This window comes from Zootoca vivipara, chromosome 2, assembly GCF_965207765.1.
Source record: "Zootoca vivipara chromosome 2, rZooViv2.hap1.1, whole genome shotgun sequence".
NCBI lineage: Eukaryota > Metazoa > Chordata > Lepidosauria > Squamata > Lacertidae > Zootoca > Zootoca vivipara.
The window spans coordinates 119,470,697-119,479,607 of NC_142584.1; positions in this window are offsets into that span (position 1 = coordinate 119,470,697).

Genomic DNA, 8,911 nt, shown 5'->3' on the forward strand with positions numbered 1-8,911 from the left:
TCTCTTTTATTGGAGAAGAATGAGATATTTTAATGCCATCATCATCATCATCATCATCATCATCATCACAGAGGTGTCTGTGGAGGGGTTATAATCCTGGAAAATGTCTAGAGATGCTTTAATAAATGAATGAATTAAATCACAGGTCCCCATGCATTGACAGTCTTGTTTAAAAGACTCAGCACAGTTTCAGTGCGTTTCATCTCACTAATTTAGAATAAAAGGAGGTGCTTCTTGCTTTTTCTAAACATTACACCCAATTCAGATTTTCCCATTGTATTTCATCCCATTGAATGAGTTGCTTCCTCCTCCTTCAAAAAAAAAGGAGTTATTGATTTTCTTGGGCTCCTTGATCACTGCAGATGGTGACAGCAGTCACGAAATTAAAAGACGCCTGCTTCTTGGGAGGAAAGCAATGACAAACCTAGACAGCATCTTAAAAAGCAGAGACATCACCTTGCCAACAAAGGTCCGTATAGTTAAAGCTATGGTTTCCCCAGGAGTGATGTATGGAAGTGAGAGCTGGACCATAAAGAAGGCTGATCGCCCAAAGAATTGATGCTTTTGAATTATGGTGCTGGAGGAGACTCTTGAGGGTCCCATGGACTGCAAGAAGATCAAACCTATCCATTCTGAAGGAAATCAGCCCTGAGTGCTCACTGGAAGGACAGATCCTGAAGCTGAGGCTCCAATACTTTGGCCACCTCATGAGAAGAGAAGACTCCCTGGAAAAGACCCTGATGTTGGGAAAGATGGAGGGCACTAGGCGAAGGGGGCGACAGAGGACGAGATGGTTGGACAGTGTTCTTGAAGCTACGAACATGAGTTTGACCAAACTGCGGGAGGCAGTGGAAGACAGGAGTGCCTGGCGTGCTCTGGTCCATGGGGTCGTGAAGAGTCGGACACGACTAAACGGCCAGACAACAACAACATTGATTTACCAGGAGTACCAGAAAATAGGGGCTGATTTGGACACATCAAACATACATTCCACAAAAGTTGGTAAAAAGAAAGTTGAAAGGCAAAGGGAAGAGGGTCGATCACTCCATGATGGCCAAGAGGACACCAGCATGGTTAATGAGTACGGCCAAAGAAGCTATTCAAAGCAAGAAGACTTCTTTCAAAAAAAAACCTGAAAATTTGTCCAAATGAAGAGGACGAAAAGGAAACTCTAGCGAAATAGGTGCAAGCAGACAGTCAGGGAGGCTAAAGAAGACATTGAAGAACCCATTGCTGAAAACATTAAGATCAACAACATGGTGTCCTTTAAATAGTAGCAGGAAACCACTAAGAGAGGCAATGAGAACCTTAGATAATAAGGGAGTCAAAGGACTTGTAAAGGAGGATAAAGAGGTTGCAGAGAAGCTGAATGTCTTCACAACGGAGGATATAAGGCAGATGGCCAGTGCTGAACTAACCTTTGCGTGAGGTGAGTCTGAAGAACAAAGACAGAAGACAGATAGTGGTGATGAGAGATGATGTTCAAGGCCAATTTTTAAACAGGGATCCAGTGGGATACTGGATGTTACTGGTCAGTTAACTCAATGTCTCTCTTTGCAAAACTGGTGGAAGCTATTGCGTGGCCAGGCGGAGCCCCCCCCCAAACCCCAGGTGACCCCTGAGTGGAATAATGATTCAAGACAACGTGCTATGGGATTAAAATTGGCCACAACTTTATTAAGATTCAGATGTAGGGAGACCTTGGCTCAGGCATTGGGTGTTATCCTTCCCCAGTCGGGTTGGGCTGAGCTCTGGAGAACATATGTTCAAGCAGAGAGAACGTGCCCCCCATTCGCCGCCGCTGGAGGGGGAGAGCAATGACAACCTCTTGGTGTATGGTCAATGCCTCCCCCCAATACCCCTTTAACGGGGGGACCCCAATCTTGCCGCCGCAAAGGGGGGTGAGGTCACTGCCTCACGCCCCTCCATTTAGGAAGATAGACCAAAGGATTCCGCCCAAGGCCTGAAACCGCCAAAGGGAAGGCAAAACCTGCCAATGCAGGAAAATTCCTTTCCGGCCCTTCAACTGCGACCTTGACGTAGCAGCGCCTGCGTACCTGTGGAAAAGAGGTTAACCTGCAAAAGAAAACTTCAATGAGGGTGTGGAGGGTGGGAGAAGCTCTGAAGCCGACTGCTGCTTTGCAGGTAAGATTCAAATTCTATTGTGTGAGCTGGACAGCCCCTCTCCTTAACTGGCCAGTCCCCTGGCAACACCTCCCCAGGCGGGATTGGACGATTGGCTGGGGTAGGTGGAGACACCAGGTATCCAGCCTGGGAAGGTAGTGCCAATTCCGAACTACCAGGGGGCCGCTCTGGGGTCCAGGGGGCTGCGCATGACCATGCAAAAGTCGCCCCACATTTGATGTGGGGAGCGGTCATTGTTTTTTTTTTAAATATATTTTATTAATTTTCCAATTAAAACCAATTATATCACATTCATTATTTCAAATTATACACATATATATATCAATCAAACCGAATGTTATGCCAAATCGTCTAAAGAATTTTTTATTTGGGTTCCCATGCTTCAAGAAATTGGGGATTCCTCGCAACCGTCCACTGCCGTCTTTTTTCTAAAGTTCAAATCGTCCTCCAAGTTCATAATAATCCAGATCTTCCCCTTACAGTCACATAGATGTTTTCCACTTTCAACCGATTGTTTCCCAGCTGCTGAGATAAATATCAAACGAGGTTTCACAAATGTTCTTTCTCCTGTGTGGGTTAATCAGTCCAGCCTCCCCATAAATCTTCTTAGTCTGGAGCTCCCTGTTGCGTCGAAGCAGCGCCATCTTAAAAAGCTCAAATCACTTTCGTTTTCTCTCATAGCCATGAAGATTAACGATCTTTATAAAATTTACAGCTTTTCCAGGCAGAAGACCCAAACATCAAACCATAAACTCTTGGTAAATTAATGGATCTCCTTGCCCTATAGCTGAACTTAGCTTTAGGTCGCTGCTCCAATTCAAAGTGCGTCACAGCTCATAAATCCTCCGAACGCGTCCAGGACTCCTTCCGTCCGACTAGGGGGGGGGGCTTTTCTCATCGGCAACTCCACATCTTTAAAAATTATGCTCAGTAACAACAGTTTATAAAGTTCAACTCACACAGTCTTTTGCTTCTCTTTCACTCCAAACAAGCCAGGACATCGCGTCTGGGAAGGTACGAAGTAACTCATATGAAGAAAAATAAAACTCCATTCCCTTATCGCTCCGTCCCCATCAATCCTTCTTCCAGATGATATACAGCCTTTAACTCCTCTCCCTCAGCAGCATAGATTTCTCAGCAGTAAACAGCGCTTCTTCCCCTCCTTCTGAAGTATGTCCATAGATTTAAGCCTAATTATCTTCTTTAACCATGGAAATCCCCGCCATGCAGATTAGCGTCCGGGAGTCCTGGCCCTCGTAAGTGCTTTTCAGCCCAAGCTCCCCCCACTCCATAAACAGTCGGAGTGGGTCTGGGGGCATCGCGGGCCAGCGGCCCCTCTCCGTAACCCCCGGAGAGGGTAGGGGGTTGCCATTTACTCCCCTAGCAACCGCCAAATTCCTTACGAAGGTCAGAGGGATGGAAAACAGGTCCGCCATTCCTGCCGGCGGAAACCGGAACCCCGGCGGAAACCGGAACCTGATGTGGGGAGCGGTCATTGTTAACAATCAAATAGTCAGGTGTGTAGCAGGAAAAGCCCTATAGAAGCATAGCCAGCATGGCTTCTGCAAGGGGAAGGCCTGTCTCACAAACCTATTAGAATTATTTGAAAGTGATACAAAACATAAAGATAGAGGTGATGCCATTGACATAGTGTACTTAGACTTTCAAAAAGCTTTTGACAAAGTATGTCACCAAAGACTCATATGCAAGATTAGAAGTCAAGGAATAAGAAGAGAGGTCCTCTTGTGAATCTGGAACTGGTTAAGTTGCAGGAAGCAAAATGTAGAAATAAATGGACATTTCTCCAAATGGAAGGAGTAGAAAGTGGAGTCCCTTGAGGGTCGGTTTGGGACCTGTGCTTTTTATCTTGTTCATAAATCATAAATCTAGAGATACATGTTCATGGATTCTGAACTGGAAGGGAAGGACCAGGAGCAAGGTCTTGGGATCATATTAGTCAAATTCATGTTAAAGGTAAAGGGACCCCTGACCATTAGGTCCAGTCGTGACCGACTCTGGGGTTGCAGCGCTTATCTCGCATTTTTGGCTGAGGGAGCCGGCGTACAGCTTCCAGGTCATGTGGCCAGCATGACTAAGCCACTTCTGGCGAACCAGAGCAGCACACGGAAATGTCGTTTACCTTACCTTACTAACAAATCCATGTGAGGCGGCTGTAAAAAAGGGAATTTCTGAGCTATATATCATCAGGAAGGGAATTGAAAATAAATGAGGAACATTGCAGTGTTTTGTTCTTTTTAGTTGAGAAAAGGTGAGCAAGAGATGAGAGGACATGATTTTTTAATATTATGCATATTGTGGAGAAAACGGTTAGAGAAACGATTTTCTCCTTCTCTCAAATCACTACAACTTGAGACTATGAAATTCAGGACAGATGCAAACAGACTTACTTGCACAGTGAATAGTCCAAGTATGGAACTTGCTCCCCCAGGAGACAGTGATGGTGGCCAAGTTAGATAGCTTTAAAAGAAGATAAGGCAAATTCCTGAAAATGCTTCTCAATATCACTTGCTGGAAGCCACAGGAGGGGAGAGTCACTTGTGGTCATGATCTACTCCCTGTTTTTGCCGAAGAAGAAGAAGAAGAAGAAGAAGAAGAAGAAGAAGAAGAAGAAGAAGAAGAAGAAGAAGAAGAAGAAGAAGAAGAAGAATGTTCTGCTCCCTATTTTTCCACAACCACCTGGTAGGGCACTGTGAGAAAAGGGAGTCCAACTAAATGCACCATTGACCAGATCCAGCAGGCTATTATTTTGTTCCTTTGTAAGAGAATTGGAGAAAAGGTAGGAATACATTAATGCACCGTTACTTACGTCTCAAATTTGGTTAAGGGAGTGCTGGTAAAGATGAAGGGATATTGACCTTCATTAACCTTTGAAGATACAATTCCACTAATGAGCTGGTCTCCTGGCCTGTAAAAATTCATAGCCAGATTTTGATCCCTGATCAGATTCAGTGGGCATTTTGTCCTCTGCTGCGTCACATAGGTTGCAAGAGGCAGCAGCAGAAGCAGTGTTGTCATTCCGGGTCTACTTGCTACACTTCCCTATTGATTGTTCCTCCCAATTTCACAGCCAGCTATTCAGAAGAAATCCCGTCTCTTGAAAGAATGATGTTTCAGGGACTTGACAGATATGAGGGTGGGGTGAGGGTGGGGTTACTGGATCAGGCTTCAGAGACAAAGGGGAAGGGAAGGATCAAGGCTCAGAAGAAGAGCATCTCCTTTGCACCCAGGAGGTGTTTTATAAATCAGACCTTTCAGGCACAGTGGAATAAACAACATCCTGCTGCCCTTGATTGTGATGTTTAGCTTATTGGTCCCAAATGCAGTATTTAAGGTGGTGGTGGGGAGTAACTTGGACTCAGTTAAGAATAAAAATAGATTACTGTGATTCCGATAATTGTAAAGGGAAGAAAGATCTCCCCTGAAACTACAGGAGCAGGTGCAGAGCAGGAAGAAAACATATTTACTAAGTAGACTGACGTGGTTCAAGGAGAAAGGTGAGTTTGGCTGAACGTTATTGACATCAGAATAGCCCTGAGGCAGGATCAGGCCAAAGGCCCACAAAGTCAATGATCCTGTTCTTACAATGGCCAAGCAGATGCCCCAAAAGGAAGCCCACAAGGCAGATTAGGGCAGAAGCACTTTCCCTACGTGTGATTCCCCAAAGGCATCCTCTCTCTAACGGTGGTAAAAGAAGATATCAATAAGGCCTAGGAGCCTTTGATAGCCCTTTCTGTTTCTGTAAATTTGTCTAAACACCTGCTTTTATTTTAAGCACACTATAAATTATAAATTGACCCTCTTAGGAGTATACAAGAACAAAACAAAAAATTGGAAAATGCAAAATATACTTAAAAGAAGCAGCTAAGCTATAAATAGGTTAAAAGACATGTCTGCTTATCTGAACAGGCTTCCCTGAATAAATATGGTTTCCGGGCACCAAAAAATAATAAAGGGATGATGTCAAAAGACAAGGAATGCCAAACTATACATTCTGCTACTCGAAATGATGGGTTTATTACCAGGACAGAACAAGTATCAAATGGCACCAATAACTCTGCCGGTTCTGCACATTGAATCACTTGAGTGGCCATATAGGGAGTAAGGCAAGGTGTTAAGAGCTTTGGTAAGTCCTTCAGCCGGGCTGTAATATGAATTCTTAATTTGTGAGGGGATTGCCAGCTATAAGGACCATACGAGAAGACACAGGAAATGGGTTATACAAGAGGTTTATTGTAAGAATCAGAGTCCCTAAAACCAATAAGAAATCTGGACCCTAAAAGCAACAGAGATCAAGATAAAGTGAAGCATGCAAAGTAGAAAAGATGTTTCCAGAGAATGGGACTTTTATCCAGAGGCATCAGTTTCTGAAGAGGAGACGGCCGCTTGGTCTACAACAACCTGGTTTCCTAATATTACGCATCATTTGTGATGCCAAACTGCTCACATTCCCCTTTGGTTGGCATAGACAGCAAGACTACGAACATGGGGCCATGAACACGTGGATTCCAAATTCTGTAGATGATACAAAACTTTTGCCAAGTTGCCCTTTCTTATTGTCTGGGTCCAACTACGTTACTTCTGCTATGAACAGTCGTATTCTTTCTGGCCACCTAAAATAAATGTCCATGACATGTCCAAAACCATAGTATTCATTCAAATCCTTAAATGTACCAAACTTTCTCACAGCTTTGTGGTTTAGAGCCTCATAAAGATCAATTTGTCCAAAATATTTCCATTCCATAAGTTTTTTTTTAAAAAAGTGTCTATGCCTTTCAGATTTCCATGAGATCTTTGAAGTATCTGGTTTTAATGTCACTTTTTCCGAATTTAGTTAAACTCATTACAGATATAAATACAAATACAGAATAAATACAGAATAGATATACTGGTAGATACAAACGATTGAGATAGCCAGTCTTCATAACCTCTTAGTGTAGTTTTTCATTATTTGTTAATATGCATGTTAACACATGAGAAGAGAAGAATCCTTGGAAAATACCCTGATGTTGGGAAAGATTGAGGGCACAAGGAGAAGGGGACGACAGAGGATGAGATGGTTGGACAGTGTTCTCGAAGCTACGAACATGAGTTTGACCAAACTGTGGGAGGCAGTGGAAGACAGGAGTGCCTGGCGTGTTATGCTCCATGGGGTCACGAAGAGTCAGACACGACTAAACGACTAAACAACAACAACATGTTAACATATGCCAGTGGCACAAATGACTGATTTCTGAATTTTTTAATTATTCATTAAATTTGTACAATGTCCTTTATCAAAAGATTGCAGGGTTGTTCACTACAGAAAAATACAAAATGAGAATACGTGGTACATAATACAACAAACACAAAAACAAACCAATAACTCCCCTCCTACAAAACATTTAAAAAGTCAAATACCTGGTTGAAGAGAAACATTTTCACCTGACAGCAAATGATATGTAAGGAAGGTGCAAGGTCAGTGTCAGAGAAGTGGATGCTCTGACAGGCAGCATAGAGGGAGACATTCCAAGGTGGGGGGGCGGACGGACAAGAGAGCAGCAGGAATATGCATTCTTCACACACTGAGAGAGAGACAAGCTTATCTTACTCTGGAATTCAGACCGGAAGTTTTGTAAATAACACAGTACAGCGAGAACAGGATACAACAGAGGGGGGGGGAGAGATGGGGGGAGGGGGAGAGTCCCCGAGGTCCCGCAAATTCAGTCGTTTAGCCAAAAGGCCTCGGTCCTGTATACCTAAAGGAGCGTCTCCACCCCCACCATTCTGCCCGGACACTGAGATCCAGCACCGAGGGCCTTCTGGCGGTTCCCTTGTTGCCAGAAGCCAAGTTGCAGGGAACCAGACAGAGGGCCTTCTCGGTAGTGGCACCCGCCCTGTGAAACGCCCTCCCAGCAGATGTCAAGGCAATAAATAACTATTTTACTTTTAGAAGACAACTGTTTAGGGAAGTTTTTAATGTTTGATGCTGTACTGTTTTTAATATTCGGTTGGAAGCCACCCAGAGTGGCTGGGGAAACCCAGCCAGATGGGCGGGGTATAAATAAATATTATTATTATTATTATTATTATTATTAGTCAGGGAGAAAGAGGAAGTGGCGGATTTCCTGTTTTGGAAGGAAAAGGAAGACATATTCAACAACTGACTCGTCGAGCGAGGAGTGATTTATGGGAGCTCCAGCAGCAGTGTCTTTTTAATTGCCCAATAAATCTGAAATAATTAACTGTCGGAGGTTGCGTCTTGTGTGGGAGAGACATTGAACCTGACAGCCAGCCACCCTTGGGAAAGAGGAGGCCACTGCAGAAAAGACCCGTCACATTGCCATAGTCTGGGTCTCTTTTTAAGGGCAGAGTCTGCAAGTTTCCAGCAACCTTACCCAACTTTATACCGTATATAGCATTATTGATTTTCCAATGATATCATTTCTCTTAGGGGCTCAAATCGTTGCCATACAACCTCTTCAGCGATCTGCATAACCAATAAAATAAAAATAGAATTAAGCCAAAGAATGATTCAACTTTGCTTTTTAGTTTACATCAATTGCCCAGTCTGAGGGGCCAGGTCATGGCCAGCAGCTTTAAAGGGTCAGAGAGCAGAGAACTGCACTAGAAATGTATGGTTTCATTCGTGTTTCAAAGGAGGAAATATTCTTTCACTTCTGCAACATTACTTATGCATTGGGATTCGGCTGCAGAACTGCAGAGTTTACTAAGCACACTTGCTGGGGGAAAGTCTACACTCACATCG